Genomic DNA, 8,457 nt, shown 5'->3' on the forward strand with positions numbered 1-8,457 from the left:
GAGAGCCAAGAAAATCTGGGGCCGTATTCACAAAGAATTTTATTTTACCACTAGGAGTACTCCTAAATCCCATTAAAATATTTAAGCTAGGAGTTTTCTCTTAAAAGTTATTCACAACGCCTTTCAGACCTACTCTTAGTAAGGAAAAATGACAACTCCTAAACTAAGAGTGAGTCTTCGTTGCTATGGATGACGTCAATTCTCATGCACGAGTTTCCTCGCAATGATCACGGTGATTGGTTGTTAGATGACATCATGCGGAACATAACACAGACGCAACAAATCATGGAATTACGACATCTAAATATGTCTGTGTCCTACACAAAATAATAATAGTAATGTCATCGAAATGCATATATAATGACATGTTTGTGCAGGCCCCAGTGAAGTGTAATTCTAAAAAGGCAGAAAGAGAGAGAAAAGTGGTGCATTAAATTAAATTAAATTAAATTAAATTAAGGTAGCCTAATACCCTAATGAAACCGCCACTTGCCTAATAATGAAAAACGACACTTGCATTAACACTTGCTTGGTTAATTGACATCCTATTAGAATTGAAGCTTGTTTCCGCCACTGAATAAAAATAAATTAAAATAATTGCGACTTTTTATCTCACAATTGCGAGATATGAAGTCAGAATTGTGAGAAATAAAGTCGCAGTTGTGAGATAAAAAGTCGCAATTAGCTTTTTTATTTTTCATTCTGTGGCGGAAACAAGCTTCCATAGCCTAAATAGACTACTTAAAGCAAGTAAATGTTGCTCCTATTGAAGTAATGTAATAGTTGAATGACGGTGGATTATGAACTCGCCAAAACGAAAAAGAAAGCCCAACTGGACGCAGGATCAGTTACTGCTGCTGGCCCAGTTGGTGCTGAAAAAATAAAAAAATAAAAATAAAAGGGAAATTCGACACTGGGATATCAAGTAAAACTAAGCGTGAGACATAGGAGAAGATTTGTTTGCTGATCAATGCAGCATTCCCGCTTGTGTCGCAGACCCCAGACGACTGCGAGGCGGTGATATGCGCTACAATCCTTTGTGAATAGGTCTCAGTGAGTTAGGAGTCCTCTCGACTTCTTTTAAGCTGTCCCAGACTTAGGTGCTACTTTTAGGGCTAAAATGCTTCGTGAATTACTTTTAGTGAAAAAAATTAGGAGTCCTAAAGTTAGGAGTGACACGCCCATTATTTTTAGGAGTTGCTACTAAATTCGCCAGTTAGGAGCTACTTTTAGCCTTAAAATTCTTTGTGAATACGGCCCAAGGTGTCCAAACACAAGAAGTGCTTTTCAGATCCTGTCTGAGAGTAAACATGAAAACTACAAGCACATCGTAATCCACACAGGGACAAATGATTTAAGGGCCATGAAGGGCCGTGTTGCTCCTGTGATGAGAGAGGTGGCGATCACAGCCACACAACGTTTCCCAGAGGCTAGAATAACTCTGTCCAAACTGCTGCCACGCACCGACGTGCCGTTTCACGTGATCCACGGGAATAATGTGGAACTCTCCAGAAGCTTATTCGCACTTATTCCTAATGTTCATCTCGCCCATCACAAAGACATACAGCCTCATCATATGTATGATTACGTACATCTAAATAAGCAAGGAGTGAAAGTCTTCGCCAGAGTGCTGAAAAGCACAGCTCTTGGAAACACAGCAAGAAACAGCAGAAACTTCGATAACAAGAGAAGCTCTCAGCCACCGAGAAGCCCTCGTCCTCCATCACAACACAAGAGCTACACAACACCGAGAAGCCCTCGTCCTCCATCACAACACAAGAGCTACACAACACCGAGAAGCCCTCGTCCTCCATCACAACACAAGAGCTACACAACAGCGAGAAGCCCTCGTCCTCCAGCAGAGCCCAGACCGGCCCCCGGACCTGCATCACAACACAGGAGCTACGCAGCGGCCGCTCAACAACCCCAGAACCCTGCAGCCGCTGAACTCAACCAGATAAGACATCTGCTGAACATCATCTGCTCCAGACTGAGGACATAACCTGCATAACACACACACACACGCACACATATACACACACACACACATTATAGAAGCACCCATGAAATCTTTTAAAATCAGTAGTTGGAATATGCAAGGTCTGCACTCTTCTACGTTTGGTAATAAGACTGCAGACCAAGACTTACTCAGCAGTGTAACTGGTATGGACATCTGTATCTTTAATGAGACGTGGTGTCGTAGTAATGAGACTTTACAGTGTCCAATAGGTTACAAGGAAATTATGGTTCCTTCATCAAAAAATTCCAAATTAAAATGTGGCCGAGACTCAGGTGGAATACTTATATGGCACAAAGATGATCTAAAACATTAGATTAAAATTGCTAAAAGTGGAAAATCTTCTATTTGGCTTGAAGTGAAATACATCATTTCACAGTCCAGTCTTTACCTCTGTGCCGTCTATATTCCCCCTCATGACTCTCCCTATTACGAAGAGGACAGCTTTCCAACATTACAGGCTGACATCTTACACTTTCAGTCCAGAGGAAATGTCCTCGTCTGCGAAGACTTAAACGCCAGAACAGGGCGAGAAATTGATTATGTAAATATTGTAGATAATGACCACATCCTCAATGACACCACGTTTCATTCCTCATTGAATATCGAACCAAGAAACAGCTATGGTAACTCAGTGAACATTAATGGAAAACAAATGTTAAAACTCTGTAAAGGTTTAGGTCTCTACATCATCAATGGCAGGACTCGTGGAGATACTTTAGGTAGATTCACTTACTGCTCCAGATTAGGAACCAGTGTGGTTGATTATTCAATAACAGATATTGACCCAAGCTTTATTAATGCCTTCATAGTCAGACCTCAGCTCCCGATCTCCGATCACTGCCAAACTGTGCTTTATCTGAAACCCCCGTGTGAAATAACTAAAACTTCTCCACTTGATTCTGAAAAACTGTTTCCTTTGAAACCCAAACTTAAATGGAATCAATCCAACTCGGATCAATTCAAAGAAAATATGAACAGTCCTACAATATTAAAAATGCTGGATGAATTTATGTCCACCGATTTCACTTTAGATATTAATGGAATAAATTTAGCAACAAAAAACTCAAATTACATATTCAAAACATTGATGACTCTATCTAACATTAAACAGCAAAGCAAACATAACACAAATCAACAGAGAATGAGAAAGGATGTGTGGTTCGATGATGAATGTGCAGGTCTCAGAAAAGAGCTGGGAGACTCTCTAACAAAAAGCACAAAGACCCGTCCAGCCAGACATTACGGCTTTCTTATTCAGACTGTCTGCAAAATTATAAAAGACTTTTGTGGAACAAAAGAGAAAAATATTTTAAATCCAAAATTGATGAAATTGATAATTCGGTAGATCATAACACTTTCTGGAATCTTTATAAAAAACTTGAAAAACCCAAATTAGAGATGTCACTCCAGAATGGCACAATTTGGAAATCTTACTTTGAAAATTTGTATCGAAAAATTGCACCAGCGGACCTTAACCAACCTCAGAGTAAAATACAGAAAACATTAGAAGACTTGGAGAAAACAATTAAAAATTATCAAAATCCATTAGATAAATCGTCTCAGGTTACTATTGTAACCATAGTTCCCGCCGCATCACAAACGTCTTGGAGAGAACTCCAGATAATACGCTTAGAAGCCATACTCCTAGTGGAATGAGCCCTGACCACCAAATGGTTGGCCAGAAGACTCACAAGCAAGAAGAATAGTATCGACTATCTATATGCTCAATAGGTTGGATTTTCTCGACAGAGAAGTCCGATGAACATAAGTGTCCAGTGCTCGCACTGGCACAAGAGGTTCAGCTTTTCCTGGTCCGAAAAATGGGGGAGGACAGAAACCTGCAGCACAATAGGCCTCGGAATAATGGTAGGCACCTTTGGAACATATCCATGTTTCGGGAAAGATTGCCTTGGCCATCCCGGTGCACTCAAGGCAGGTGGGGACCGAAAGGGCCTGAAGGTCTGACTCTTATAGGGACGAAATAGCTAGCAGAAAATAGTCTTAAAAGAAAGGAACTTCTCTGAGACCAAATCTAAGGGCTCGAAGGGAGCCCCAGATAGGCCTTCTAGAACTATTGCAAGGTCCCAAGCCAGCACCTTAGTGCAAGTTGCATGCCTCAAAGTGCCACGAAGGAAACGAGTGATCAGGGGGTCTCGACCCAAAAATGTACTACCCACCAGGGCGTGGAAAGCCGCAATGGCCGCCACACATATTATACCTTAAGCGTGGAAGGACATAGACCTGATACAAAGCGTTCTTGCAGAAACTCGAATACTGTGTTTACTGAACAGTTAACCGGATCCCACTGACGCTGGTAACACCAAGAAGTGAAAAACTCTCGAAATAGTGAATATAGTTTCCTCGTAGCGGGAGCTCTGGAGCTTAGAATGGTCTAAACAACCTCGGTTGAGAGACCACTCTCTATGAGTTGGGCCCCCTCAGAGGCCAAACCCACAGTTCCCAAATCCCCTGCCGGGGGTGCAATATTGCATCCCCTGCCTGAGACAGAAGGTCTCTCCTGATCGGGACCTCCAAGGGAGGTCCGTTGAGGAGAAAAATTAGGTCCGCAAACCAAATTCAGCTCGGCCAGGGTGGTGCTACTAAATAGGCTTATTCCATCCTGGCGGATTCACTCCAGAACTCCTGGGAGCAGAGCAACGGAGGGAAATGCGTACAGACGTAGCCTCGGCCACGTCTGCACCATAGCATCCAGCCCCGAGGGGACTGGTTGAGTGAGGGATAACCAGAGTGGACAGTGCGTCGTATGCTGAGACGAGAACAAATCCACTTCTGCCTGGCCGTAAAACTCCCATATTTGCTCCACCGCCTCGGGGTGGAGTCCCCTGGCCTCAGCCCCTGCCTCGACAGGGTGTCTGCTCCAATATTCTGGCCCCCCCTGGAATATACACTGCCCTCAGACAGCGTAATCTCTTGAGGGACCAAAATAAGAGGTCACCAACGTGTTGTCTGTGGGTCAAGAACCAGAGTTTCCTCCATATAACCAAGGCGCGGGGATACTGCCGCGTGATCTTGATCGTAAGGAGTGGGTTTCCCCTCAGGGAGAACCCTCTGGTCCTGAGCCACCTCTGTAAAGGTCTCACGTACAGCAGGTCAAAGGGTATCACATTGGACGCTGCTGCCCAGAGGCCTAACAGTCACTGTTCCAGAACAACACATGATGGCCCCTCAGGTCTGGGAGGAGATGTCTCAACACATTGAAGACGACCATCATCTCTAGGCAATTCATGTGCCAAGAGAGATGATGACTCCTCCACAAGCCCTGAGCTGAGCGGCCTTCCAATACCGCTCCCCAGCCGGTGAGGGAAGCATCTGTCGAGATCACAACTCGATGGCAAAGAGCTCCCAACACCGGACCCTGGGTTAAGAACCAGTGATTCCTCCATATAACCAAGGTGCGGAGACACCGCCGCGTGATCTTGATCATACGAAGTGGGTTTCCCCTCGGGGAGAACCCTCTGGTCCTGAGCCACCACTGTAAAGGTCTCATGTACAGCAGGCCAAAAGTTATCCCGTTGGACGCTGCTGTCACAAGACCCAACAGTCTCTCTAACTGTTTTACAGTGCGTGACTGGCCTAGCCTCAGCTCTTTTGTGGCTGTTAGGATAGCAGCTACACGAACGGGCGACAGAGTGGCCCGCATCGTCACTGAATCCCATACCACACCAAGGAAAGTGGTTCTCTGTACTGGAGAAAGCACACTCTTCTTGGCATTGAGCCTCAACCCCAACATCTGCATAGGAGCGAGAACGACACCTCGGTGCCGAACCGCTAACTGTTCTGATTCCGCTAGAATCAGCCAGTCATCTATGCAATTCAGAATGCATATACACTGCAGCCTGGCGGGGCCAGAGCTGCGTCTACACGCTTCGTGAATGTGCGGGGTGATAGAGCTAGACCGAAAGGAAGTGCCTGATACTGGTGTTCTTTGCCCCAAAGAAAACCTCAGGAACCTCCTGTGCTGAGGGAGGATGGAGATATGGAAGTATGCGTCTTTTAGATCTATCGTGAAAAACCAGTCCTCGGATCTGATTTGAGTCACGATCTGTTTGAGTGTCAGCATTTTGGAATTGAGTTCCAGCACCAAACACTCCAACAGACGAAGATCTAGTATGTGACGCAGCTCTCCATCCTTTTTTGGAACAATGAGATAACGACTGTAAAGACCCGACGCAATGTCGGGTGAGTACACCTGCTCTATAGCTTCCTTTGCTAACAGGGCCTTTACCTCTTGCTCCATTACCAGAGCCTGCTCGGGATGCACCACTGTGGGCAGCACCCCGTTGTAACGAGGAGGACGAGAACCAAACTGGATTCTGTATCCTTCCTCTACAATCTGCAGGACCCAATGAGAAATATTCGGCAGAAGCTTCCACGCTGCCAGAAAATTTACTAAGGGAACCAGCCTCTCGAGGCTGGTCTCTGGTGTTATCGAGACAGCCAATTCCGGAGCCTGAAACATAATGGCAGGAACTACCTGAACTGGCCGCTCTAAGGCCCCCCTCAGAGGGCGCGAAACCGATGCTGTGCCGCAGCATAGCATCAGCGACTCGCTGGAGACCGCTGCGCCCTGAAGCACCGAGGGTGGCAGGGTTGGCAGAAGGGTCTCGTGAGGACCCCGAAATGGAACGGGCACCGTAAAATGAGGTGTACACCGCTCCACTTCGGTCGGGGCTGTCCTCACAGGCCTGATGCGTAAACATCAGGACCTTTTTTTCTTTTGAGCCGCAGCCTTCTCAGCGTGAAGAACGGTCCTCGGATCCGGCTTCTGCTTTGAAGGCTTTGGCTGCTGTGTTGTGTATGAGAAACTAGACGGCTGGAGCTGCTCACGCCCAGCAGCCCCAGGGGGTTGGACATAGCGAGGGAGAGATTATCTTGTATCTTTCTCTATGATTCCCATCAAATTGAGCCAGAGGTGTCTCTCAGTGACCACAAGGGCTGCCATCCCTGAGAGATAAATCTGTGGCCCGACGGAGTTCTCAAACCCCATCGGGCCAAACTCCCTCACTTCTGTCCAAATACCGCAGCAGGTCAGCCTGATATGCTTGTAGCACTGCTATGGTGTGCAAGCAGGCCCATGCTAGACCCACTGCCATATATGCTTTTCCCACTAGATTAAAAAATAGTTTTCTTTAATGGTTTAGTGAGAGAAGCCGACGCCTTCAGGTACGATACTGAACCGGGAGACAGATAGCTCGCAAGCGTCTGTTCTACCCGGGGTATAGCCATACCCTCTTAACCCCCAAATATCTGAATATACATGAATGTGGGGGCTAAAAGACAAGAGGAGTAAGGCTTTTTCCATGATCTAGACAGCTCGCTGTGCAGATCGGGAAAAATGGAAGGCCCCGTGATGGAGGTGGAAAAATAGAGGGAAGGAAACTCGTTTAATTTATTTTATTTTTAGGACGAGTGCCCCCTTATTTCTGCTGGCCATAAATATTTAATTTATCTACAGCCTTAGTAAACACTTCCACCAGCTTATTTTTTATATATATTTTTTATATATATTCACTTTATTTTATATATAATATATAAACTATCATATATATATATATATATAGGCTATATATATTTCTCATACGCTGGGGAAAGAGATGGCAAATTCACTTCCCCCATGATTGTGTCACTTTCAATGCCCAGCACATCTACCTCCTCGGAGGTAGAGCACTGAAGCATTGATTTCTCTCTCTCCCCGGGCGGAAGAGACCGCAGCGCGGGCTTCCGAGACCGGCGAGAGAGCACTGGATCCCTCGTGGAAAGGGAGGAGATAAGATCCGCGGACCCGTCTCCAACCCCGTAAAGAGATCCTATTCGCGATCCACAGGAACCCTGAGAATTGCGAGCCCGGCCACTTTCCTCGAAAAGTGACAGGCGGGAGCGGAGCATGCGAAGCGAAAGCTTCTCACAATGTTGGCAATCAGCCCCCTCGGAGGCTGATACCGCATGCTCTACTCCCAAACACATCACACAAAGCTCGTGTGTGTCCCTACTCGTTAAATAGCGCGAGCAGGGAGAACACAGAGTTGTGCAATTGTTTAGTTCCATAAATATATATATATATCAGACAGACAACAGTAAATATAACAGACAGTTTGACACAGATCGCTTGCTGAGGCAACAGAAGCTAATGCCGGTTTGCACCGGATGTGCTTTTATCATATCCTGGTCGTGACGTCACCCGCCCGTGACGCTCATTCTTTCCATTGGACTAGTTGACATAGATGCTTCAGACGCAGTCACGCTGGGGGCGTTCCCATGGCGTCGATGGACGCATCGTTGAGTTCCCTTCGTAAGGGAACTATAACAATATCTGAAATATTAGAACACATTAAAAATGTTAAATTAAAGAAAGCTTGTGGACAAGATCACATTAGTAATGAAATGCTTAAACTCAGCAGTCCCAGCATGATTAAAAC

Source organism: Siphateles boraxobius, unplaced genomic scaffold (assembly GCF_051911475.1).
Source record: "Siphateles boraxobius isolate OS27281-9 unplaced genomic scaffold, OSU_SipBor_1 15, whole genome shotgun sequence".
Lineage (NCBI taxonomy): Eukaryota > Metazoa > Chordata > Actinopteri > Cypriniformes > Leuciscidae > Siphateles > Siphateles boraxobius.